The sequence below is a fragment of the Hipposideros armiger genome, unplaced genomic scaffold, assembly GCF_001890085.2.
Source record: "Hipposideros armiger isolate ML-2016 unplaced genomic scaffold, ASM189008v1 scaffold_3, whole genome shotgun sequence".
Lineage (NCBI taxonomy): Eukaryota > Metazoa > Chordata > Mammalia > Chiroptera > Hipposideridae > Hipposideros > Hipposideros armiger.
In genome coordinates, this window is record NW_017731353.1 from 8,531,573 (window position 1) to 8,557,687 (window position 26,115).

A 26,115-nucleotide genomic window follows, 5' to 3' on the forward strand; every position below is an offset into this window, starting at 1 on the left:
GGGCGGCGCCCCTCCCGCCGGGCTGCAGCCACGCGCCGCCCCCGCGCTGGGGGGACCGAGACCGGCCGGCAGGGGTGGGGCGACCGGGTGCGCTTGGCCCCGGGCCGGGGCCCAGGGACACGCTCCCGCCTGCGGGGCAGGGGTCCGCCGCGGGCCGCGCGGCGGCGCGTCAGCCGGGCCTGGAGCAGAGCGCTCTCCTGGTCCCGGCGGGTCCCCAGCCGGGGGCGTCTCCGCACCGGCTCCCCTCTCGTTCGGACCCCAACCTGGGAGAACCCGGGGGCGGGCTGCCCTGGGAGGGGCTCCCACCTGTCACCCGCCGCTGTGTCCCTGCGGGGAAGCAATTGGGGCCCAAGCCCCTTCTCCGTGAAGCTCAGAGGTGAGCCCCGAGCCTGCTGCCCACTGCCTCCCCCCCGCGCCCCCCAGGTCAGGGCAGGGGCCCAAGCCTGTCTGATGGTGTCGAGGTCATGAGGTTAGAGGTCACCCCCGGTCTTCTCCTGGGCTCCTCAGAAGTTTGGTCTCAGGGCTGGTCGTTGCCAACTCCCTCCTGGCGCCCTTTAATCCTGTGGGTTTGCGGGAGGTCGGGCCCCTGCAGCTGGGCTTAGGCCATTCCCACGGCCGCCATCCTCCACTTCCCCTCAGGGTCCCTGATCTGAGATGTTTTGTCCACATGAGCATTTGGCTCCTTCTTTCTAGTGGTCTTTCTCGGGACCCGTTGGGTACCCAGCTGCAGGCGCCCTGACTGCACATTGTAGCTGGGTCCGTCCTGTGTGGTGGGGTGTTGGGCAGGGAGGCCTCAGGCAGCTCTTCTCACCATTTGGTAAAGCGGGTCCTTCTGAGCACCCTACAGGCACACCCCTCTGTCCCCCATCCTTAGTGCCACCCCCTCCCGCTCTCTGCGCCTGTCTGCCTGGCCGGCCCTCCCCTCTCCGTCCAGTCTGTCTAGATGAGGACAGTAGGAACACAGGGGCTCTCAGCCAGCTGATGGTCTCTGTGCGAGGTGCTGGTAAGACGCCCAAGGATTGCAGGTGGGGCCGCTTCGGTTAATGGCCCCATTTTACAGATGAGGAAACGAGGCTTGGCAGGAAGGATTAGGTGAAGGGTCAGGCAGCTGCCAGTCCTTCCGGCTTCTGACAAACCACCTTCCCCTTCTCCCTGTGGCCCCCTGAACTGCTCTGTAGCGCCTGTCCGCCCCAGCAGGCCTGTGGGCATTTCCCTGTGGGCCATTCTGCTGTTGGGTGGCACCTTGGCTGGAGCCTGAGCCGAGGAAATAGAAGGCGAGACCCAAGGTGACTGGCCCCCCGATGTTTCTGTGAGCCGGCTGGAAGGAGCCCAGAAGTAGGGCAAGATATCACTTGCCACCTCTCAGTGGCCAGAGATCTGTTCTCCATGGTCACACCCAGGGCGGGGACAGTGCTGGACGTGGTGTCTGATGCCGTGCTGGCCGTGCCGGGTTCCGTCCATCCTCTGGAGCCATTTAGGGCCTCCTGAAGGCTGTGTGAGGGTAACTCACATGGGAGCAGCCAGCCGCCACTTGTCTGCACGGGAACACCTCTGGGCTGTTTGTCATGGAAGTGCTCAGAGGGGCCCTCTCTGGGAGGTGGGTTCATGGGTGACGTTTTACAGAACGCTTCACACCTCTCCCTGTTTTCCAACTATAACGTGAGCGTGCATTATTCACGTAAGAGGGACAATGACAAGGGCCTTCGCAGCGTGGGTTTTTCCTGTTGGGCTTGTGCCAGGAGCTGAGCTATGCCCAGCACCCCTCGGGGAACAGAAGGTAAGCCCTGTGGCGTGGAACCTTGCAAGGAGGTTCCCAGGCTCCGCCCTGCCCCCTTCCTCTGTGCTCCCCGGGGACGGGCTGCACAGGACCCAGCCCCTGCTGGCCTTGGGCCTCCCATTGCGTCAGTTGGGTCAGACCTCAGCCACCTGAGGCCTCATTCCTTCCACCCATGACAGCAAGTGGTGTCCACGCCTTCCCTGCCGGCCGCGCCAGTCTGCCTGCTTCCATCTCACCCTCTGCTCTTTGTCAGGGCTCAGCTCCGTCCTGGTTCCTCCCTGGCTGTGCTGTCCCTTGGGCTGTAAGAGTGGGCTGAGCTGCCCTGGCTGGGGGCAGTGTGGTGAGCTCGCTGAGCTGATGGAGATGAGCTGCAGCCCGGGTCATACGTAGCCCCTCGCTCCAGAAACTCTCCGGCGTGTTTCTCGGGAGAACCGGGGCTTTCTGCACACCCCCAGTGTAACAGGCATACTTGGGAAGCGTTGGCTGGCCTGGGCCTGGCTCATTCCCGTGGTCAGGGCCCCCAAGGGGTGCCGTGGGCTGAGGAACTCGGGGCCAGCCTTTCAGGCCTGGCCTTTTGAGGGGTAGCAAAGCCCTGCGGTGTGGCATGGTGCCACTGGAGGACGTGTCCCAGGAGCTTGTAAAGTCTGGGTGGGTCTGGACTCTGCCTGTTTAGGGCTGGCTCACTTGGGCCGCTCACGGCCCCGCTTTGTTCCAGGTCATCCCTGGGTGCTTTCCGAGCACCTCTTTCCTGCATGGCATGCTTTTCTGGGCACCCCACAGATGCTCCTTGAAATGAGCAATCTGGCCTTCAGGTGCTTCCAGGTGGGACTGGAGCTTGTGGTTAGAGCCAGTGTCTCTGTTTGGGTCTGTACCCCAATTCAGAGAGGTGTGGCCCCCACCGTGACCCCTGGGTGAGGCCTGTGTCTCTCCCACCCGTCCCCAGCCTCGGGCCCCAGGGTGCTGGCTGGGGAAAGTGCTGTCTTAACAAGGCCTGAGGACCTGCTTACCTCCCGAGCAGGGGGCAGCCTGGCACCTCTTCTCTTTTAGCAAGCCCTTGCTCTCACCAGGCCTGGCTCTGGATGAGATCATTAGCAAAATGTGCTCGGGGCTGGCCGCTGGGCTCCCCCGTTGTGTCACCTGCAGCTGCTTGTGAGGCAGCTGGGCTTGCTTCTCAGGAGGTCTCTGGCCTTTCAGGTTGTGGAAGCGGGTGCCTGTGGGTGAGGGTCTTTGCAGGGTGGGCCGGGGTGGACACAGTGGGGTCTGGAAGTGTTTGGGACATGAACTCTGGAGCACGGCTCCCTGGTGACCTGTGGTTGGCATCCTCAGAGTGGGGGCAGCGCCCATGAGGACAAGGCCAGCCAGTACCCATGGCTTCTGGGGCCTGGAGCGCATCTGCGTAGGAGAGGGAACCAGGGCTCTCTGGGCCCCGCCCTACTCCCAGCGGCTGCTGGCTGGGCTTGTGTCCAGGCAGGAGCTCAGAGGTCTCTCCCGAGTCACATCCAGCCTGCGGCTGTGGGCTCGCGTCGGTGACTCGCCCTCTCTGAGCCCTGGCTTGGCCTGTGTGTCGTGGTGTACTTCATAGCTTCCTTACTCGGGGCTGGGAGGTGGTGGTGAACCGGCCCAGCCTGGGGCCTCTGTGTAGGATGGGCCTGGCCTGAGGGCCCTCTGGAGATACCCTGTCCCAGGACGTGGGCCGGGGCCAGCGAGGATGGCGTGCCCCTTTAAGGGGAGGCCGCTTCTCTTTGAGCGCGGAGGATGGAGGCGTACTTTTCTCCGAGGCAGCGTCTCTGGTCCCATGGGGAGCAGAGGCTGGCTCTGGGCCTCTCTGAAGGAATCTCGCCCCTCCTCCTCGGCCCCGTGCCTGGCATCCAGGAGGGCACATGGCCATGGATGGGCCGGAGCTCCTGGGCCCCGCCCAGCGCCTGCCCGTGTGCCTGGGAAGCAGGCAGGGCCGGGGGCGGGGACCACAGGGGCCTGAAAGTGTCCATATATAGTCACTGGGGTGAGCAGTGAGCTGTGTCCCAGGCCCAGTCACCCAGTCCCTTAGGAAGGCCTGGATCTGGGGGAGGGGGTGGTGCTGAGAAAAGCTGGATCTGGGGCAAAGCATCAGACACAACAGCAGGCACAGGCTTAGTGCTGCTGTAGGAGTGTTTGTTGATTGAAAATAAAAATTTCCTGGGTCCTTCGTAGTCAGAGCCAAGTGTATTTCCAGAGACAACATCTTTGAACATTGGGGGCGGTAATGTGTGGCTGCCCCGTCCAGGGCCATCTGGGGCCCCTCGCTGTGGGTCTTGGGGGCGGGATGCCTGCTTGCCTGCAACCCCAGACCTTGCCCCACAAAATGCCCCCCTCATTATGGTGGGACCTCCAGATGTCCCCTCCCCATCCCCATGGTACCAGGGGCGTCTGCCCAGACGGCTGGTATTTCCAGGGTCCCCCTGGGCTGCCCCCCATGGCTGTGAGTCCCCATCCTGGCCCTTAGCACCTACCCCTCAGCCCCCGTCCTCGCCTGCCCCTGTCTCTGTGCTTAGAAGGGAAAAGTGACTGCCTTTGCTGCATTCCTGACTTCTGTGCTGTTAAAAAATCACAATGTTAACATAGTTTTGCTCATTTAATTTAGTTTCCATTGCGCTGCTAAGCGCCTTTGTTAAATTTTGTATATTGATACTTTTTGTTGTTGTCAGCAGTTTTTTCTTCCTTTTTTGATATAAAGCCATTAGGGTGAGAGAAGATTAAAAAGATACATTACAATTAAAATGTTAATGAAATCTGCATCGTATAACTTTTGAAACCCTTTAGGCATTAATCTCGCCTGTGTCATGTCCATTAACTTTGGCTATTCTTATTCCACACTGACCCCTGCTGAGAGATTTGGGCTATAATTGGATTTTTTTTTTTAATAAAAAAAGAAAAACAGGCTTTTAAGAAAATAGAGGTTGCGTGGTGGCCTTGGCTCCTAAATGCAGAGAAAGGAGAGAGAGGCACAGGGGAGCGCGGGGTGTCCTCTGACGGGCTCCCATCTGAGCGGGCCGTGGGCCCCTCCCAGGCCCTTGGCTGCCTGCCCCTCAAACTCCTGGCCTGGTCCTCTCTTCTTCCCAGTGGTGCCTGGTCCCCCCATCCACGTGAATCCTATCTCTCTCCCACCACTACCCCCCGCCCGCCGCTGCGGCCCCAATGGGCACCGAGAGTGGATGTGTGCTCAGTGCTATGTCTGTATTCCTCCGAGTCACCTGCGAGGGGACCTGCTCCCGGGCTGTTGGGTGTGCCACAGGCCGCACTTGTGTGGATGTGCGATGAACCCTGACACGGGGCGAGGGGGTGACAGAAGTGCCCCTGGCCTGAGGTGCAACATGGGCGTTCCAGAGGAACCGGCTCCTAAAGGCTTGAGTTCCCAGGATTCCGTGTCCTCCACGTATCACGTGGAAGTCTGGCCTCGCCGGCGCTGGATCTCAGGCGGGAGGCTGGGGAAGGGGGAGCCCTCCTTGCTTACTCCCAGGGCACTCGGAACCCCAACATGAGTGGGCAGTAGATGCCCCATGAACTTCTCAGCACAGACTCGCCCTTGACCGTGGCCGGAGCCAGTGGTGGTTCAGACCTTGGCGGTGCCACTGCTGGGGCCCCCCAGGGTCCCCTGGCCTGGGTGAGGCTCAGGCAGGTGGGGGCATGGGTGGCCTGTGGCCTGTGGCGTTGGGGTCCGGCGGCCGGGCGGGCTTTGGCGGGCCCCGGTGCTGCAATCACAACCGTCATGCTGAGAAGCTGGTCAGGTGGTTGGCAGTGGGGCAGCAACAGACAGATTTCATGTCTGTGTGTTTTTGCAACACCTTTCTATAAAGGGAAACATAATTTAAAATATGATTACTTAGTGCTGTAACAGCCGCCTCAGCGCTCCACGCTATGTCGAGATCATTATCAGAGGCTGATATTAACTTGCAAAGAATATTATGCAAATTGCCCGCTGGAAACCTTCTCCCAGCATGCATTGGGGCACGGGGCAGGTCCCTCCAGGAGCGACTATGTCCCGGGCCCACCAATCAGTGGTCCCTGGGCTGAGTCTCAGGACACTGTGAGTCCCCTCAGGAAGTGTGTCCTCTCCCTCCACCCCTGGCCTTGCCCCTTGTCTGTGGCAGGGGGGATGCGGGAGGGACCCTGGGAGGCTCTGAGCAGGGAGAGAGCTGGGTGCCTGATGCTCTGGGCCGTGATGCTTGTTGAGTGACTGTCGCCTCCGTGCTGGCACCTGGCAGGCAGGTGCAGGCCTTAACCGAGGTCAGTTGTGGTTAACTGTGACAGGCTCTGGCAGTAACTGGACCTGGGGACTCATGGGCTCCCAGTGCTTGCTTGTCAGTCCCCAAGGAAGCGACTGAGGTCACGGCCTTGGCCTCCCTGTGCTGCAGGTGAGCCTACTGACTGATTTACCACCTGCCTTTGCAGCTTCCCAGGGCAGGGGCAGCCCCCAGGGTAAGTGGCCGCCATAGGGCGTGGACTGTCCACTCACATCTAAGCCCTCTGGGAGAGAGGCGGGGGGGGGGCGGAGTCCAAAGGTGGCTCCCTCCGTTAGGAAGAGCGGTACCCCACCCCCACAGCCCCCAGCTGGTTCTGATTGAGGGGGGCTGCGGCCTACCAACTTTAAGATTTCTCCCGAATGCCCCCTCTGTCCCACTGTAACAAAGAAGTGCAACAGAACAAGTTTGTGGTAAAAACACCCCTGAGCCCACACAATGGAAGGACCGTCCCTGGGTACTCAGGAACAGTGTCCACCTGGCAACCATAGAAGCCATGGGTACCCCAGATACTCGCACCCCAGTGCCGGCTGCCATCGGTCTTCCATGTCACACACCCATACTTCTTGCTAAAGCTGTCGTGAATGGCGTGGTCGGGGAGCAGGACCTGGCACGGGGTGTTGCCCCTGTTCCAGGGCAGAGGGAAGGCCCTCGCTCAGGGCAGCTCAGACAAGGGGCACACATGACTCTGGGGGCAGCTGGGACTGGATGGAGCCTTGACAGCTCCCAGGACCTGTCAGGACCGTCCAGGGCCGTCCTCAGCCACGCAGCCACTGCCCACAGAGCCAGCGTTTGGAGGGAGTGATTTGAACCCCATTCCTCACTGCGCTGCTGTGGGATTCGGGGCCAACGCTGAGGCCGCCCTCGGCCCCCGTCTCCCCATGGATGAAGTGGGAGAAGCAGACTCTGAGCTTTAAAGGAGAAACAGAAGTGGGGTACCCACTTCTCGTCACCAGAGCGGCCCACAGAGGCCACCTTGTGGGCTCTGTGCCCAAACACCCTGGCCAGAGGGCTGGGAGGGGTCCCCATCTGCTTTTGCCCACTGTGGCCTTCCTGTGCTTCTCGCTTTCCTACCAAGCCCATTCCTCTCCTGTTGTGGCTTGTACCCCCGCTTTGTGACTGCTGCTTTGGGGGTTCCCATGTGATCTGTCGGCTCCAGGAGGGCAGCGATGTTTGCTTCTCCGTGAGGAGTGACAGGCTGGAAGGAGGGCGTGAGCCTGTGAGCTCCCTGGAGTGTCGAGGGGCTGTAGCAGTGTCCCGGGCTTGTGTGTCTGTAAACCTGGGGCTTTAAACAGACATGTGCTCCCCCACAGTTCTGGAGGCTACAGGTCCAAAGTCAGGGTCTGGGCAGGGCTGGTTCCTTCTGGGGGCTCTAGAGGAGGATCCTTGCCTCTCCAGCTTCTGGTGGTGCCGGCCATCCTCGGTGTCCCCTGGCTTGCGGACACATCACTCCCATCTCTGCCTCCATTGTCACACGGCCGTCTCCCCTCTGTGTGTCTGTGCCCAAATTTCCCTCTTCTTTTAAGGACACGTCATTGGATGGAGGGCCCACCATCCTTAGCTCAGAGGTCCTCAGCTAATTACTTCTGAAAGACACTATTTGTAAATAAAGTCCCATTCTGAGGTTCTGGGTACACATGAATTTGGGGAGACCCTATTCAACCCAGTGTGGTGGGGGCCACCTAGAAGCCCCTTTGTGCCTGGAGGGGGGCTGTCTCGGACGTGGGGCAGGCCTAGCTGAGACGGGGCCATGCGGCTTAGCCCTGTGCTTGCCCAGGAAGTGGGCAGCCGGACCCACGGCAGTGCGCCAGGCAGGGTGTGAAGGGCCAGTGCAGGCCTCTGGGAGGAGCTTTGTTTTCAGGAGCTGGGGTGCAGGGCAGGAAATGGGGCCACTGGTGGAGGAGGATCTTCCTGAGACGGTGTCTGTGGTTACGTAAGTTTGGGGACAGGAGGCAGAATTTGTGTTAATTGTAACCCAGTTTAGTCGGCATGTCCATGTCATGTGAAGGGACCAGGAGAGGAAAAGCGTGTGGTCACAGTGGAGCCCCCCGGGCTGGGCCTGGCTGCTCGCTGGACCCAAACTGTAACACAGCCTTGGGCCACTGTGGCCTTCTTCGAGCCCTCCCTTCCCGTGCCTCCTCCATCCCCCAAGAAGGAAAGTAGGGTCACGAAATTCAGGGAAGTCGCAGAGCAATCAGGGAAAGAGAAAAGACAGTAGAACTCCAGGGAGGTGGGTGGGTCCCCAGAATGCGTCTGGAGGTGGGTGGGGTGCCGAGGAGTTGTGTGGTCCTTGGGGTCCAAACAAGCCCAGACCTCGGGCAGGTGGGGGAGGCCCGTCATTCACCTAGGACGGTGAGTAGCGGGCGGCCACCGCGGGCTTGAGAGCAGGCACGTCAGCAAGGGGCCGGCTCCGGTGGACGAGCCGTGGGCCTCGGGGCCTCTCCTGGTGGGGGAGCAGCGTCCCCTGGGTCTCTCCCCACTCCTCCCGCCCAGCTCTCCAAGCTGAGCAGACCAAGCTGTCACACCCCACCAGTGCAGATGACCTCCGGGCTGGCCTGCAGATGCTGGGCCTAATCACCCAGGAAAATGGAAGGGCCCCCACCCAGCTCCCTTGGCATCAGCCCCGGCTCTGCTTGGGGTGTGCTCTGCTGTTCGAGGTGCTCCCCCATCTGCCTGATATCGGTTTCTGCAGGAGGACAGGCGACGAGCTGCTGCCACTCAAGCCTGAAGGCCTGGCCACGTTCAGAGACTCGCGTCTGGTTTTTAGACTCTGGCCGGGGATTGGGATGAACCCTAGGGAGCAAGGGTTCCCCAGGGTCAGGCACCCCCGCCCCCAGGGCTGGGGGGCACGGTGGCAGTTGCCTCTAGCCCGAGGGGCTGGAAGGCGGCCTCCTGCCCAGCCGTTCTGTCACAGGCGTCCTGCCCGACAGTGAGCTGGGTTGAGGCACTCCAGCCCTCTGTCCAGCACAGGCAGCTGGGGACAGTGGTTCTGGTGTCTAAGGAAAAGGCAAAAGATGAAAAATATCAACTTACAGAGAAGCTGCATGTACCGAACAAAGAACTTCTTCCAGAGCCATTTGAGAGTAGGTAACCCCACAGCTGCCTGCTTCCCAGGCTCACGCAGCCCCAGGGGTCACGATCACCTAGACCCGGACAGTCCTGCTAAGCTCCCGGCAGCCCTCACCTGCCCCCACGTCCTTTGCAGCTAGAGGGTTGGGTGGAGTCTGCGTTCCAGACACTTGTCTGGTCTGCTTTTAAAATGTTAATTAAAAAAAAATTTTTAGTTAGTTAACGTTGACCATCTCAACCACGTTTAGGTGCCAGCTCAGTAGGCGCAGTCACTGTTGTGTGGCCACCACCTCCATCATCTCCAGGACTTTCTCGTCTCCCCAAACTGACCCTCTGTCCCCATTAAACACTCACTCCCACCCCCTCCCCAGCCCCGGCCCCCACCAGCTACTTCCTGTCTCTGTTGACCTGACTCCTCTGGGGACCTCCTGTGAGGGGGTGGTGGGGGTCCTACAGGACTTGTCCTTCTGTGACTGGCCCATTTCACTGAGCACAGTGTCCCCAGGGTCCATCCACGTGGTAGCTGGTGTCAGGACTGCCTTCCTTTTCAGGGCTGAGTGACATTCCACCGTGTGGAGGGGCCCCGTTTTGCTTGTCAGCCTCTGTTGATGGACCGTGAGTTGTGTCACCTTTAGTCCCGGTGTGTAACGCTGCTGCGGACACTGTGTGCTTGTATTCGAGTCTTTGGCTCCTTCAATCAGGAACGTTTTGTGGTCTTTCCTCGGCTCTAGTGACCTGGACTCTGGAGTCCTGGCCAGTTTGGCAGGATGCCCCCCAGTGTGAGTCTGTCGAGGCTGCTTGGTGATACATAGCAGTGTGTCTCGGGCAGTGACGTGACAGCCTTGTGACTGTCCTGTTGTGGGTGTCGCGTCTAGTCACTCGGGGGAATTTCTGTCCGATGCTTATGTTTCTTTAACAACCCCTGGCAGCTGGGCCTGTGGTCATGGTGGCGGGTGTGCGTGGGGCCAAGGCAGGACAGAGGGTGGGGTGGGGAGAGAGCGGGTGCCACAGCGGACCTTGTGTGTGTGGAAGGATTGGGGTCTTGGGCCCAGGAGCGGGGAAGCTGTTGAGTAGTGAGTAGCCAGGGACCTGAATGAGTGATTCTGGGGTCGTATTGGAACCAACTGCTCTTGGACAGGCAGGTCTTGTCCTGGTTCACAAGTGGCCATGTCCTTCAGTGTCCTGAGTGCAGAAGCTCTGAGCCAGGTGCTGTGCTGGCGCTGCCACTGCCCTGGCTGGCTCTTCCTCTGGGCTGTGGGGCTGTGCCCAAACTGGTGTCCCCTCCTGCTGTTGACAAGCATGAGGAGAACTGGGGGGTAGAACGGAAGTGGTTCCTCAGACCCGGATCTGCTCCAGGGCCATCCTGGGTCTTGGTGGACGCTGCCTGAGTCTGAGCAGATCTGTCTGAAGCCAGCGCGTCCGCGTTCCCTCTGAGCCAGCCAGGGTCAAGGTCAGGGTCAGCGGGGTGGGGGGTTGTGTTTCCTGAGGCTGCTGAAAAAAGAGGACCACCAGCTGGGAGTCTAAGAAGCAGAAATGATGCTCTCTGGTTGAAGTCCCAAATCAAGGTGCCGCAGGGCTGCATTCCCTCCAGACGCTGTGGGGAGGGTCCCTCCTGCCTCCCCGGCTCCCGGTGCGGACACTGCTTGGCTCACGGCCACATGGCCCCCGTCTCTGCCTCATTGTCACACGGCCTTCTCTGTGTGTTCAGATTTCCCTTTCAGAAGGACACTGTCGTTGGATTTAGAGGTCACCCTAAATTGAGTAAGACTTCATCTTAACATGACTGGTTTCATCTTCAAGGACCCTAGTTTCACATAAGTCACTTTCTGAGGTTCCAGGTGGACATGAATTTTAGGGGGACCCTAGTCAGCCCAGTACAGGAGTGAAGGCCACATTGTCAACCTGCCCTGTTCCCTTTTCTCTGTGACCGCCCCTCCTGTCTCTCACAACCCCCAGTCTTGGAAGGAGCGGCCATGCTGTCTCCCTGAGCAGGGAGACGTCCGGGGTCCCCAGCCTGCAGTTGGGCCCCCAGCCCTCTGACCTCCCGTCTGTGGGGGCCTGGCGAGGGTGCCACGGCCTCCGGTCTGCTGGGATGGCTCTATTCCCGAGCGGAGGGTGAAAGGCGCGAGGCTTCCAGTCAAACGCCAGAAGGGCTGTCGCCCACACGGGGTTCTCCATCAGATAGGAGGGTGTCAGCCAGACCCCGTTCATGTCAGCACGCGTGGCTGATGGGGCAGAAGTCAGAGCAGCCGTAAAACACACAGGATCACTGTTCTCGCTCTGAAATCTGACAGGATGGAGCCTGTCAGCACGAAGTCCTGGTCCAGTCGTGAGCCGTGCGTGAGGGTCAAATCAGCAAAATAAAAATCAGCTGCTTATGGAAAAGGTCATCTGGTTTTCTTTGTAGGAAGGAAAGACACAGACACCCAGGGTTGGGGGCCGCCAGTGGAACTGTTTTGGCTTCGAGCCAGCCCCACCCTGCAGGCACTGGGGGCACACAGGGTGGGAGCCGGGGCTCTGCGGTGGGGTGGGCAGTTCCACCTGCCGACCTGTCTGTGGGGTGTGGGGGCCCCAGGAGTGGGACTGGGGTGCTGGCTGGCGGCAAGCCATTTTGTTTTGTTTGGTGACCCTGCGGGCCGGGCCTGGCATGCTTTATTGGTGAGGGTGCCCCAAGGCAGAGTTTGCATTGGTCAGCATTCCCCAGGGAGTCAGGTTGCTGTGTCCACCATGGACACCTCACAGGTACCCGTGACTAGAGGTCCCGCCACCAGATCGAGGCCACAGGGCAGGGGCTTGGTTGGGATGGCAACTCTGGCTGCGCTGCCGTCATCAGACCCCTGCGGCCCCTTTTAGGAGAAGCTCCTCCATTTCCCCCATCCCCCCCATCCCTGCAGGGCATCCTGGGTGGTCCTGGCCTCGCTTTGTGATGAGCTGGCCCAGAGCCCATGGCAGGTCACACTCGGACTGAGGGTCTTTGGAGAGTGTCATTCCCACACTTCATGGAAGGGAAACAGGGCCCAGCAGGGCTGGTGGCAGAGCAGAGTGTGGTGCGGGGACATCTGTGCCCACACATGGTTTTCTTGCAGTTGCAGGGTGCTGCCCTGGGTGGGTCTGGGCTGGGCCCCAGCTGCCCCCCCAGCCCTGCCCGCGCCCTGGCCCTGCCTGCTTACCTGGGCCAGGTGCCTCCAGGTAGACAGAGCCCTGGATCGGGGCAGCTCCACCAGGGCCCAGCAGGAAGGGGCAGTGCCTCTGCGTCTTGGGTAGGGGCGGGGTGGCTGCCCCCCCTGGGGTGTTCCTCAAAGTTTCGATTCCTCCTTGCTGTGTCTGCACTGCGCTTTCGTAATAATTATAACGGAACGGAGCCACTGCGCGGGCTTGTCAGAGCCCCGGCCGCTGTGATTACATTACAGGCACTGATTTCCAAGAAACGTCACCAGGGAATTCGTTAGAGCCGGCGGTGCAGGCGGAAGCCCACGATGCATGCCCGTGCAGCCTTCCCGGACAGGGAGAGCGGCGCCTGAGCGCCGGCTCCTGCTGGGAGGAGGTGCTCCCAGATTCCCCATGTGCTGGCCTGTCCCACCCCGTCCGCCCCCACCAGCTGGGGTTGCCTGGGGCAGTGATTTGTGCAGGTCCAAGTTCACACACTGATTTCACACGCTGACCCCTCTGCTTGGAGCCCCTGGGAGCTGGCCGGCCATGTCCACCCACAGCCCTTTCTCTCCGTTTGCAGCAGCCGGGGACCTGGCAGGTCCCAAGGTGGCTGTCTCAGTTCCCAGTTTTGTTTGCTCTCCCTCTTTGGGGACTCTTTCCTGTGCTCCTGGCGGACTCTGGAATTTATGAGTACAGATGAACACATTGTTTCTTTTCCCGGAGATTGCTTGAGGTCCTTGACCCTGGGCTGTGGTGTCCTAGATCAGCGCTCCTCTGTCACCTCTGAGCAGCCGCCTGCAGGGTTAGCCGTCCCCGTGCCTCCTGGGGGGCACAGAGGCTGGCCTTCTTAGACCTCCCTCAGGTCTGTCCCCAGGCCTGTCCAGCCGCTCACACTGGCTCCCGCCCAGGCTGATGTGGGGGCGGCCTTCCTGGGGCTGGGTCACAGCTGCTTGTGACAGAGCCCAATGGGCCCGCCCAGTGCTGGCCTGGAGCCCAGAGCGCTGTCCTCTGGGCGATGAAGAGCATGGCAGTGTGGTCACTTCTTCTGAACTGAAAAAGTCAGCTTAACACGAGAACTGGAAACAGCGAGCTCTCACTGACTTCCGGCCCTGTCACCCCAAAGGGCGCGTCTGCAAGGACAGGGCCACCCGCCAGTGTTGGTGCCACCTGGCTCAGGTGTCTGGTTGGTGTCCTCTCCCTGGCCCCTTCTGCTTGAAGTGTCAGAGCCCCCCCATGTGTCTTGAGAGAAGACCCCCTCACCTGGTCTACCCCCCCCCACACACACACACACACAAGATAAGCAACAGCATCACACAGTGTCATCTGTTGGCTAAATTCTGTGACACCTGGACTGGGGGCAGTTTACGCACTGAGGTGGAGTTGGTGACATTTTTTAAGACCCCACTGCAGTGAGCTGACGTGCAGGGGTACTGGCCACACAGGTCCCCTGCAAAGAGCCCCATGGGGCAATGGAGGGAGGTGAAGGTTTGCAGCTGGTGGCCTGAGGCTTCTCGACTCCACCTGTGCGTGGACCTGGGCCTCCACCCTCCTCCCTGGTTATTCCTCTAGTCCAACCAGAGGCGAAGAGGGAGGCCAGGGGGTCCCCAGGCTGCACCTTGACAAGGAGGGTCACGGGCTGAAGGACAAGGAAGCCAAGGGTGTCCTGGGACGCAGGCTCTGCTCTACCTGCTGTCCCCCAAGGTCCAGCCTTGTGCTGGTAGGGCGCATCCCCTGCCTGGAAGCCAAAGGTGACACCCTGCAAATCTGTGGGGCTCTGCCTCTGAGGTTCAGATTGGCTGCAGCAGCTCATATCTGGGGAGCTGGCCGGCGGGCCTCCCCCTCTCTCCCCTTGTGGGCCCCCGGGGCCCCCCTCTGTTACCCCTCCCCTTCGTACTCTGGCCGCCTTTGCCCAGGATGGTCGCTTAGACACGCAAGTGAACAGTTTCCAGGTGCTGTGCCCTAAACTAATGGAGTGTGCACTTTGTTTTAAAAAGCCATGATTGAAGTCAAATTAACATATTTACCTTCAGTGCTCCCACGGGACTGTTAGGGAATTGGAGAGGTGCGATGGTGGCTGCAGCATGCGGTGACAATGACAGTGACGGTGGCACCAGCAAATGATCCTCAGGAGTGCTGACTGGCTCCAGCCTCCCTGCAGCTTCCTCGCTGCTCACGGGGCCCTGCAGGAGGCAGAGACTTGGTGGGGGAGGGGGGGGGCTGCAATCTGCCTCCTCAGGCTGCTGGGACCAGGCCTGGGGGGGTCCCTTCTGAGCTCTCCCCTCCAGGCTTCACTGAGACCCGCGGTGGCTGACACCCGGTGCCCTCCCTCTCGCTGGCCCTGGGCTGGGTCCCTCTGGCCCGTGTGCCCAGCCAGCACATGGCTCAGGAGCGCTTTGTCCTGGCGTCCTGCCTGTGGACGAGGAGGCCTCAAGACCCAGGTTCCAGGTCCTGGGCCAGTGAACGTGCCCCTTCCTGCTGTGAGCCTGTTTCTCTGTTTGTAAAATGGGGTGACGGTGTTTCTCCTGAGCTTATTTAAACTCAGGAGAAACGGACAAAGCATGTAGGACCTGGGAATTTAGGCCATTGAAATGAGACCTGGGATTATTTAGAGACCTCTCCCCCAATATGTGTCCGCTGTTCTCATGGAAATGATTCTGGGGTCAAAAGGACTGAGGTTTTGGGGACCATAGGCTGAAGGGAGTGAGGGGCCGGGAGGCCTCTGGCTGCTGCACTGAGGTGGGGGTGTGCCTGGGCCCTGAGCCTGTGGACGCAGTGGGTGAGCCTTGTCCCCCTCCAGCCTCCCGCCGCCCAGACCCTCAACACTTTTTTTGAAGCTTATACATAGATTGCTTAGATATAATACTAAAATTTTGTGATAAAAACTAATAATAGAGTGATGTTATTTACCTTATTTCCTACTTCAAAAAACACACATTTGTGTAATGAAGTACAACCCAGTGTTTAAATTCATCCTTCTGTCCTCAGACTGCTTTCGCTCACCTTTTATCACCATGCAAGTGGGCATTTTTAGCACACGTGGCCGTGCAGCCTCCAGAAAAGTGCACAGATCCTAAGTGCAGGGTTTCGTCCATTTTTATGCAACCACACATCTCGGGGACCAGGGTGAAGGGGAAGGTCAAGGTCAAGGTGCTGCCCCAGCCCCCACCCCCCACTTCCAGCACCTGGAGGGGTGTGCAGTCCTTGAATTTCATGTAAATGAATGGGGTCTGGCCGCCTTTGCTCAGCCCTGGACTGGCAGGTGTGTAGGTGTGGCCTGGGGACAGGTGGCATAGGAGAAGGACCTTGGCGGGTGTCCCATGAGGACTCGCCGCTTTTTCAGTCCCTAATCTGTTGTCGTGGGCCCTTGGGCCTTTCTGCTTTGGGGCTATTATTGCACCCTCAGCGAGGAAGCATCTGGGTGAGCACCTGGGGCAGGAGCTGCATACAGGTGACCCCACAGAAGAGCCTCCTGGGGTCTCGTTTGCATCTCCCTGATGCCAGATGCCCGCCCGCCTTTCCTGGCCTTTGCACCCCCGGATGTTCCCTCTCGTGGGAGCCTTTTGCCTCCTCCCCTGCTGCGGTCCCTCCCTGCTAAATGGGTGGACTTTTTAGTGAAATACAGGTTATCGGCAACTTCCCTTGTGATTGGTGCTGTGTGGGAACTTCTTGCCAAAGGACACGTTTCTCTTCTGTTCTGGAGGTTTGACTCTTGTGCCTTTCACATGTAGGTCTGATAAGTAAACTTAAAATTTCAAATTGTGGTAAAATATACGTAACACTGACTGTCTCAACCACGTTTAGATACCAGCTCGGTGGCATTCGGCGCAGTCACACTGCTGTGCGGCCACCACCTCCATCATCTCTAGGACTTTCTCGTCTCCCCAAACTGACCCTCTGTCCCCATTAAACACTCCCACCCCCTCCCCAGCCCCGGCCCCCACCAGCTACTTCCTGTCTCTATTGATCTGACTCCTCTGATGACCTCTTGTGAGGAGGGGAACCTACAGGACTTGCCCTTCTGTGACTGGCCCATTTCACTGAGCAGTGTCCCCAGGGTCCATCCACGTGGTAGCGGGTGTCAGGACCCCCTTCCTTTTCAGGGCTGAGTGACATTCCACGGTCCGGACGGGGAAGCTGGCTCAGAGCATTTCAGGAAATGAGTATTTATAGTCATTGAAGGAAGACATGTGGACTCAGATTGTTCAGTTGGTTACAGAATTGCTCCGTGTCCCACAGGGCAAAGAAACCATATTCTTTGGGCTTCTCTTTGCTACTGGAGAGAAATCACTTGCATCTCTTTGGGGCACAAATCTGAATTAACGCCACAGAGGCTGGGATGGAATCAATAACAGGTAGCAAAAGAAACGTATGACGTAATCCTGGTGGACCCGCTGGACAGTCCGTCCTGTGACACAGGAAGGGCAAGAAGTCATCTTTTGCCTTAATTTCCAAGTTTTTGATCATCATTCTTAGCAGCATCTTTTTGTGATCATAAATAATCGCCAAATATAGTTTTAAAAGGCGGGTTTCGTTGTGTTCTGTCTGATTTGTTCCGTGCCCCAGCAAGTGTGGCCCTGGGGGTGGGGCCAGCGGCTTCAGAGCTGTGGGCCCTGTGCAGCTGGGAGTGCTGGTCAGCTTCCGGCCAGCCAGCTCGCGAGGACACGCAGGTGGCTGTCAATGGCCTTGATGGCTCCAGAGCTGGCTATTTTGCTCTCTCCAAGTCATGTCCGTGGGCTCCCACAGCAGTGCGCTCAGGTTCTCAGCTGCCCAGGCAGCTTGTCTGGCTCGGTCAGGGGATGAAAGATGGCTGGTTCCCAGGGGACCGGCACCATCGCGCCATTGTCTGCCGCGAGAGACAGGGGCTGCGCAAGCATGTGTTTCTGATCCTGCTGCTGGGAGAAGGCATGCGTGTGCGAGCATTCCCTGGGGTTTGCAGAAGCCAGTCCACATGGAGGGCTAGCGGTGATCAAGAAGGAAGAGGAAGGTGTCCCCTAGCATTCCAGGACGAACACCCAGTTAGATGTCACACCAGTTCTCTCGCTCATCACGGTCAGCGTGGATGTTAGCCAGCAAGCAGCCTGTGACTCCATGGACCTATAAGGCGACATGTCCCTTTCCCTATGGGGTGACAGCTGTCTAAGGGCCGAGCTTATGTGGGCGCCCCCTTGGGAAACGTGAATGGGCAAGTGTCCAGTGTCCCTCTGTGTGGACAGCCCGTTTCTGGCCTCCCGCAATCAGATGCCACCTGTTGAAGGCCAGACGGAGTTGGTTATTTCACATGGAGGCCAGTAGCGGCGGCCTGGAGGAAATAAACTGCACAGAACCTCGGCATGAGGATGTGGCCGCTGTGTCCCCAGAGTGAGAATGTGAGTGGACAATGAGGACGGAGCCGGTCTGGACGGGAACTTGTGGGAGCCACATTTCCTTGAGTCACCCTTGACGGTCCAAGCTTAAGCCCGGACTGCTGGCTCTGGACTTGACACTCCTCCTGGGCGTGTCTTAGAGTCGAGCAACACGACTGATCCCATTAACCCAGCACCCCCATCAGAAGCTGAAAACAAATGTTTATGGTGGACTGTGGGCCCTCCAGGAAACTCCAGACAACGGGCGGATGTCAAGTCCAACCTTCTTTACCTTCGGCTTTGATTTTGGGAAGGTGAAATGAGTATCACTATCAGAAGAGATCGGGGCCTCCAGTCAGTAGAACAGTGAATGGTCTGAGCCTGGCTTTCCAGTAATCAAAGGGACCATCAAGTATTTTAAATAACCTTAGAATCAGGAACACCTTTGTAAGGCTTAACTGCTTCGGGTGTGAAGAACTTTAAGAAAAGCAAAAAGCCAAGGATGTGATAGTGCAAAGTGGGGAAAATCTCTGGGGAGACTTGGGGTCAGCTGTGGGGCCGACGGGACCTTTACCACCCCATCTGCCCGCCAACTCGGCACTCCAACACCAGCCACCAGCGGAACAGACACCAGGCTCTGCTTACAATACGTATAACGCTGGGCCCTAATGGTGTACCACCACCTTAAAAAAACCTATCTGATGCATAAAACCACTGAAACCAAGCCAGTTTTGCCCAAAGTGTAACACTGGATGGCTTCTTTTCAGACGTGGTGTTTACAGGTATTATGAACCCAGGGAGCTAGAGATTCCTTTCAGCACATCTCCCGGTTTTCCATACGGCCATGTGAGTTTGCCTTCTATCCCTCTCCACATTCTGGAGCAGCCAGACTGTTCACTTTAAGACAAAATACCTCTTTTCCCTGTGATAATAGAAACACACCCTTTGACATGCAGTTGACCCTTGAACAATGTGGAGGTTGGGGACGCTGATCCCCGTGCAGTCGAAAATCTGCATATAACATTTGACTCCCCCAAAATTTAATGACTGACAGCTGACTGCTGACTGCTAACTGGAGGCCTTACCGATAACATAAACAGTCAACTAACGTATTTTGTATCTTATATGTATTATATACTATATTGCAATCAAGTAAGCTAGAGAAAAGAAGATGTTATTAAGGAAGAAAATACATTTACAGTATTCATTGACAAAAATCTGTGTGTAAGTGGCCCCATGCGGTCTGAGCCGTGTTGTTCAAGGGCCAGCTGTGCTTTGATCTGCAGTCCCAGCTCTGTCACTGCAGTGCCTCCCAGTGTCCCCGTCCTATTTAACTTCTGTAACTAACTTCTCTCAAACAGAGAGGGCTACAGGTGGCAAGAGGAGGATATGGGACCTGCTTGGCTCACGCAGGTGTCCTAGCGCATCAGGCAAACCCACAGCACATCTGCCAGGGGCCCCCCAACACTGGAGCACGCACATACATGCACGCACATGCCTCTCACCCCATGCCGAAATGGTGGGAACGTGGTCATGTGGCCTGTGATGACCACACGTGAGCGGAAGCTGCGTTTTAAAGCTCTGCTCACTGATTAGTGTTTTCGTCCTATACTTACAAATTATTCAGCTATCTAAGCGTCGTCAATTAACCAACCAAATTTAGTATTAGCACAGGGTGTTAAAGTGAACAGGATTTTGGGTATTTTAAGTTGACACACCACGGAGCCACAAAGATACATGGGCCTTGTTAAAGCTTTGTATTTTGAGGTAATTGTAGATTTGTGTGCAGTTGTAAATAGTACAGACTGAATGGGCGAATGAATGTTGTCCATCCCAGAGCCTTTTTCATGAAGATGGCGCCGAAAGCGAAGAAGGAAACCCCTCCCCTCCCAGAGCTGAAGCCAAAGCAAAGGCTTTGAAGGCGAAGAAAGCAGAGCTGAAAGGCGTCCACAGCCACAAAAAAAAAAAAAAGATCCGCACGTCACCCACCTTCCGAAGGCCCCAGACACTATGGCTCCGAAGGTAGTGCATATATCCTCGGAAGAGCGCCCCCAGGAGAAACAAGCTTGACCACTATGCCACCGTCAAGGTCCCCTAACTACTGAGTCAGCCACGAAGAAGATAGAAGACAATACACTGGTGTTCATTGTGGATGGCAAGGCCAACAAAGCACCGGATCAAACAGGCTGGGAAGAAGCTCTGTGACATTGAAGAGGCCAAGGTCAACACCCTGATCAGGCCTGATGGGGAGAAGAAGGCATAGGTCTGACTGGCTCCTGACTGTGATGCTTTGGATGTTGCCAACAAAATTGGGATCATCTAAACCAGCGGTTCTCAACCTTCCTAATGCCGCGACCCCTTAATACAGTTCCTCAGGTTGTGGTGACCCCCAACCATACAATTATTTTCGTTGCTACTCTATAACTGTAATTTTGCTACTGTTATGAATCGTAATGTAAATATCTTTTTCTTTTCCGATGGTCTTAGGCAACCCCTGTGAAAGGGTCGTTCGACCCCCAAAGGGTTCGCGATCCACAGGTTGAGAACCGCTGATCTAAACTGAGTCCAGCTGGCTAATTCTAAATATAAAATTTTTTTAACTGTAAGAAAAAAAAAAGTGGTTCATCCCTACAATGGAGTATTATTTGACCATAGAAAGGGATGGGTGCATTTTATGGTATATGAATCAAGCTGCTGTTCAAAACAGTAGTCCTGAGAGTGTATTTACGCCATTTACGTTTAATGGAATTATTAATATGTCAGTGTGACACTTTATTTTTTTATTCTTTTGTGTTTGTTTGTTTCTTTTTTTCTTGCCTTCCAGTGGGTCGCTTGAACATGTTTTAAAGTTTCATTTTGATGTATCTGTGTTTTTTTCTTTTTGAAATAATAGTTTTATTGAGATATAATTCACACACTGTACCATTCACCCCTACAGTGTACAAGTCAATGATTTTTAGTCCATTCATCCACCTCCACAATCAATTTTAGAACATTTTCATCACCCCAAAAAGAAACCCCATACCCTTTAGCAGTCACCCCCATTTCTTCCATCCTTCCCTAACCCCCGCCACTCCCAGCCCCGGGCAGCCACTGGCCTATTTCATATCTGTAAGTTGGCTGTTGTGGACATTTTGTATAAATGGCATCATGTAACATATGGCCTTTGAGTCTGGCTTTTTTTACTTAGCATATTGTTTTGTGAGGTTCATCCACGTTGTAGCCTGACTCAGTACTTCATTCCTTTTTAAGGCTGAGTAACAGTCCACTGTGTGTATGGACCACCTTTTGTTTACTCATCATCCATTGATGGACACCTGGGTTACTCCCACTGTTTGGCTACTGTGAGCAGTGCTGCTTTGCACATTCATGTAAAGGCTTTGAGTGGACATAAGTCTTCATTTCTCGTGGGTAGATGCCTAGCAGTGGAGTTGCTCGGTCATATGCTTAACCTTTTGAGGAATTACCAGACTGTTTTCTAAAAATGGCTGCACCATTTTACATTCCCACCACATCTTCACCAACGTTTTTATTTTATCTTCTGTATTCTGGCCATTCTGGTGAGTGTGAAGTGCTGTTTGACTGGTTTTTTATATTTTTTTTTTGGTTTTTTTTAATCACTTTTTTTTTTTAAGATTTTTATTGGGTAATTGGGGGGATGGGAACAGTGCTGGGGAATTGGGGGAAGGGGAACAGACAAGTTGCTGTCCTTTTGTTCTTCAATCTAGTTGTGGAGGATGCTTCACTAGCCCAAGTTGGCACCATCATTGCGCTCTTCCCTGGCGAGGCAGATCAGTCGCCGGCTTCTGGACGGCCGCTTTGACTGGTGTTTATTTGCATTTCCCTAATGGCTGATGATGTTGAGTAGTTCTCCATGTGCTTACTGGATGTTTGTGTATCTTTAGAAAATGTCTCTTTAGATTTTTGCCCATTTTAAAATTGGGTTGTCGTCTTGTTGAATTGTCAAGAGTTGCTCACGTAGTTCTTTATAGTTTTGTATACAGATGCACAAGTCTCTGATCTGCACGATTTGCAGATATTCCTTTCCAGAATTTGTCTTTTCACTTTCTCGACCGTGTCCTTTGAACACAAATGGTTTTAATTTTGTTGGAAGTCTAATTTAGCTTTTCTTCCCCTTTTGTTGCTTGTGCTTTTGTTGTCATATCTCAGAATCCACTGCCTAATCCAACGCCGCAAAGATTTGTGCTACGTTTTCTTCTCAGAGTTTTACAGTGTTAGCTCTTACATTAAGTCTTAGGTTCGCTTTCAGTTTTGTGTCTGTCTGAGGTAGGGGTCCAACTTGACTCTGTTACCTGTGGAGGGATGCCTAGCTGTCCCAGCACTGCATTGTGAAAACACCGTTGTTGGTACCCGGAGTCCCCTTGTTGAAAATCAGTTGACCGTAAACGCATGGGTTTATTTCTAGACTCTCACTTCTGTGGCATTGACCTTTGTCCACATGCCTTTACCACACTGTCTTGACTGCTGGAGCTGCATAGTCTCTTACGAAATCGGAAGGTACGAGCAAGCACACCAACTTTGTTCTTTGTCAATATGTTTTGGCTATTCTGGGCTCTTTGCATTTCTATATGAATTTTAGGATTGGCTTGTCACTTTCTGCAAATATGTCAGCTGAAATGTTAATTAAGAGTGCATTGACTCTGTAGATCAATTTGGGGAGTAGTCCCATCTTAGCAATATTAGACCTGCTAATCCACAAACACAGGTGTCTTTCCACTTATTTAGATAGTTTCTTGCAACAAAGTTTTATGTTTTCAGAATATAAATTTTACACTCCTTTTGTTAACTTTATTCCTAAGTAGCTTACGTTTTTTTGATGTCATACATGGAATGATTTACTAAATTTCATTTTTGGATCGCTCATCATAAATGTATGGAAATAACATTAGATTTTTGCAGACTGGTCTTATATCCTGTCATCTTGCTGAACTTGTCTATTAGATCTAACAGTTTTTTGGTTGATTCCTTAGAGTTTTCGTTACACAAGATCATATTACCAACGAATAGAGATAGGTTTACTTTTTCCTTTCCAATTGTCTTTTAGTTCATTTTCTTGCCTGACTGCCCTCATCAGGACAGCGTGGGCCTCCCTGCCTTGCTCCTGAGTTTAGGGGATGCACCCACGTTCACCATCGAATGAGATGTTAGCTGTGGATTGTTCACACACTGTTTGTCAGGTTGAGGAACTTCCCCTGTTCCTGGCTTATTGTTTTTGGGTTTTTTTTATGTGCAGAGTGTTTTTATGTGTTATGCATTTTTAGATGACAGATGTTAGAATTATCTGACAGAGGTTTTTAAAGCAACACTCCAGTATTTCAGCATTCCATATTCCCAGAAGTGTAAGTCCAACACAATTAATTTTGATATCAGTTTGTCAAAATCATTCAGTATAGTTGACGATATAATTTTACATTTCTTTTCAAAATCTTGAGCATGACGTAAAAGGAATGCTTGCTTCTTTGATTGGCAGAACAGCGTAAAGGGTTTGGGAAATTCACATTGCTCTCCTCTTGAGGAAATCCAGATATGCGAGATAAGACATGTGCTGTGTCCCTAAGTCAGGGAAACGACAGCAAGTTGTTTTTTAACCAAAGTTACCAAAGTGGTCTGATTTGTCCAGGGTTCCCCTCGATTGCAGGAATTTGGGGTACTACATGGAGGTGCTTTTAGAGCTAGTAATTTTTCTGAAAAGGTCCCCTCCCCCTTACATGCTAGCGCATTAAAAATATTAGAAGTTCTGTTTCTTTATGTTCTGGGAATTCGGAAAATATTCAATTTATAAAATTGCTTATTATCTGCTCACCCTCAAGGACACAGCTCTGTGAGATTCTGTAAGTCACAAACACCCTAGAGACAGGAAGACATTTCACACTCAGTGTGAGGAAGGGCTGCTCTCGGGTCCAGCCACAGGTTAGAAGCAAGCACGGAAAGCAGCTCTCCTCGCGTCTCAGGGAGATGGTTTCCTTTGCAGGGATGTGAGCTGTTTCCTTGACTGATGAACAGACAGATGACCGATAGGAAGAGTCAGGCTGCCCTCATTCGCCCTGCAGAGCCTCCCGTGGCCAGGCTGGAAAGCCAGCCCCAGCCCCAGCCCCCCCAGCTCACTGGCTCCCAGGCCTCGGGGGCTCTGGACAGCATAGCCCAGACCTGCCTGGCCGTCCTGGTCACTGCTGCTCCCTGGCCCCCGCCACAGAAAAGGGGCGTGGCCCAACCACAAGTTAGACGGGATACAGATGGATGGACAGATTTGGCTAACAACCAGAAGCAAACACAGTCTCAGGAGAAAAAAATAAACAATAAAAACAGAAAAAGATGGTCCTCAAAGGCCCAGGTCTGCCACCTCTCGGGTCCGCTGGGAGAGGGAGGCGGGTGGGGCAGAGCTCGGCCGCCAGCCTGAGCTGCTTCTGCTGGTGAGTCCACTTGAGTACATTGTGGTGAGTTATAAACAAGACCTGTGCACATAGAAAGTGAGCGCGCATCGGGGATGCACTGAGCTCCTGGCGAAGGAGCCAGCAGGTGGGAAAGCTGGCTGGGAGGGCATACCCCGGGCACCGGAAAGAACAGGCCATCTCCCGCACATGCCCGGCTGGACCTAAAGCTGGCTACTGTCCTGCAGGGCAAAACCCGCAGACTTTGGGGCTGTCCTCTCATGGAGAGAAATCTTTGCGTCTTTCCTGAACGAAATGAACAAGTTTGCGTGGAACTGGACAGAGCCCGGGAGAGCGGTTCTCCTGACAGCGGTCATGGGCGGCTGGTCAGGCTGCGCTTGCCTGCGATGCAGAAGGGGCGAGCAGCGACATTTCGCTACCCTTCCGAGCTTTTGATAAGCCCTGAGCAGCCCACCACCCGGAACCGGGAGCGGTGTATCGCCTGAGCTTGCTTCCTGCCCAGGCTGCCTGCGTGTCCGGCCTGTCTCTGACCCGGCAGTGTCGGGGCTGGGGGCTGTACCCCAGGGGTGGCCTGGGCTTGTCCCCTGTCCCCTCTGGGGCCCCGGCGGCACATCTCGGGCACCCACGCCCTCCTGCCCTGCCCCTCTTGGCTCTTTTCCTCCCTGCTGCCCTCAGAGTGAGTGTGCTTCTCTCCGCCGCCAGCCCTTCCTGCAGGCTGAATGCCCAGCTGACCCTTGCTGGTCAGGGTGCCCTGTGAGGAGGGCTGGGCCTGGAGCTGCATCAGCCTCGTGCTCTGTAGGGCGAGGGGAAAGCATCTGCGTGAAGCCAGCACCCCATGCATGGAGTGGCCGGCTGCAGTGCCCACTGTGGGTCCAAGTGGCTGGAGGCAGCACGTGACCCGCTGTGGTGTGCCTGGGGTGTCAGGAGCACCTGCCACACCACCACCACGGCCAGGCCGTAGGGGCCACCTGGCGTTGGGCAGGGTGTGAGCCTGCTGCTGTGGCTTCCTGACAGCCATAGGCTTCCAGGCAGTAGGGGACCAGGCCTGGGAGGAGCTGACCCACCTGGCATTGCTCCGTGTCCCCTAGCCCCTGAGGGAGGCTCTATTCCATCCCAGAAGGTGGTCGTACCAGCGGACCTTGTCCCCACCCTGTGACAGTCCTGGATGAACAGTGTAACCTCAGGCCAGGGGATGTGGGGACGACACACACATGTGCAGCACCCCACCCCTGTCTCTCAGGGGGCCCGGTGTGTCTGGGGCTGCCTGGTCTGGATGGGCTTCCAGGATGCAGAGAGGGAGGCTCTGGTGAAGGGGCCAGCCTGCTCCTGGGTCCCCAGAGAGCGGCTCCCTGGTAGGTAGGAACGGGCAGGAAGGCTGGGGTCCCGGAGGCCCAAGGGCTGACGAGGACGTGCCCCAGCGCTTCTGAGGGCCTTCAGGGAACTTGGTGCCCACCCAACGGCATTTTCGGTGCCTTTTACCCGGGAGCGTTCTGGCCGTCTTGTTCTGTGTCCTGACTACACCTCTGAGGTGCGGTGAGCACCAGCCTGCAGGACGGAGGCCAGCTGCCCTGGGCCTGTTCCTCGGGGACCCAGGGAAGGCCTTTCAGCCCCTCACCTCAGCCCACCAGCTTGTCCTGGGGTCTGACCCTTCCTGCTGTGAGCCCTGAGCCCCTCATCCCCAGCAGGCCTGCTGGCTGGACCTCTCGGTTTCTGGGAAGTCTGGGTGTCTGCTGCCCCCACCTCTGGGCTTGTTGGGGAGCCATGTGAAACAGCAGGGGTGAGGCAGGAAGCTGGAGGGTCCATCCTGTCCCAGCCTGGTGCCCCCCACCCTGCTCTGCAGAGGAGCCTCCTCTGGGAGGGGAGAGGGGTCCCACCTGCTGCGCTGTGGGCGCCCTGGCCATAAAGTCGGTGTTATGGCTGCGGTCTGTATTTTTCGGTGTTTATTTTTTGTATCCGTAATCACCTCTTATGGCCTTTGATTCCTGCGCCCAGCAACCCCCCTTCCCCCCTTCCCCCTTCCTATCTGAACACAGCAGCCTTAAAGGAGATGTTTCCACCTACTGAGGCTCAAGGTCAATGCTTTGACCTTT

The 26,115-nt window shown here is 56.0% G+C and overlaps 1 protein-coding gene across 1 annotated transcript in view; it reads left to right on the forward strand.

Moving 5' to 3' along the window:
• The window catches only part of NACC2 (NACC family member 2), an 87,805-nt gene that overhangs the window by 20,318 nt on the left and 41,372 nt on the right, over positions 1–26,115 (forward strand). The window lies entirely within an intron of this gene.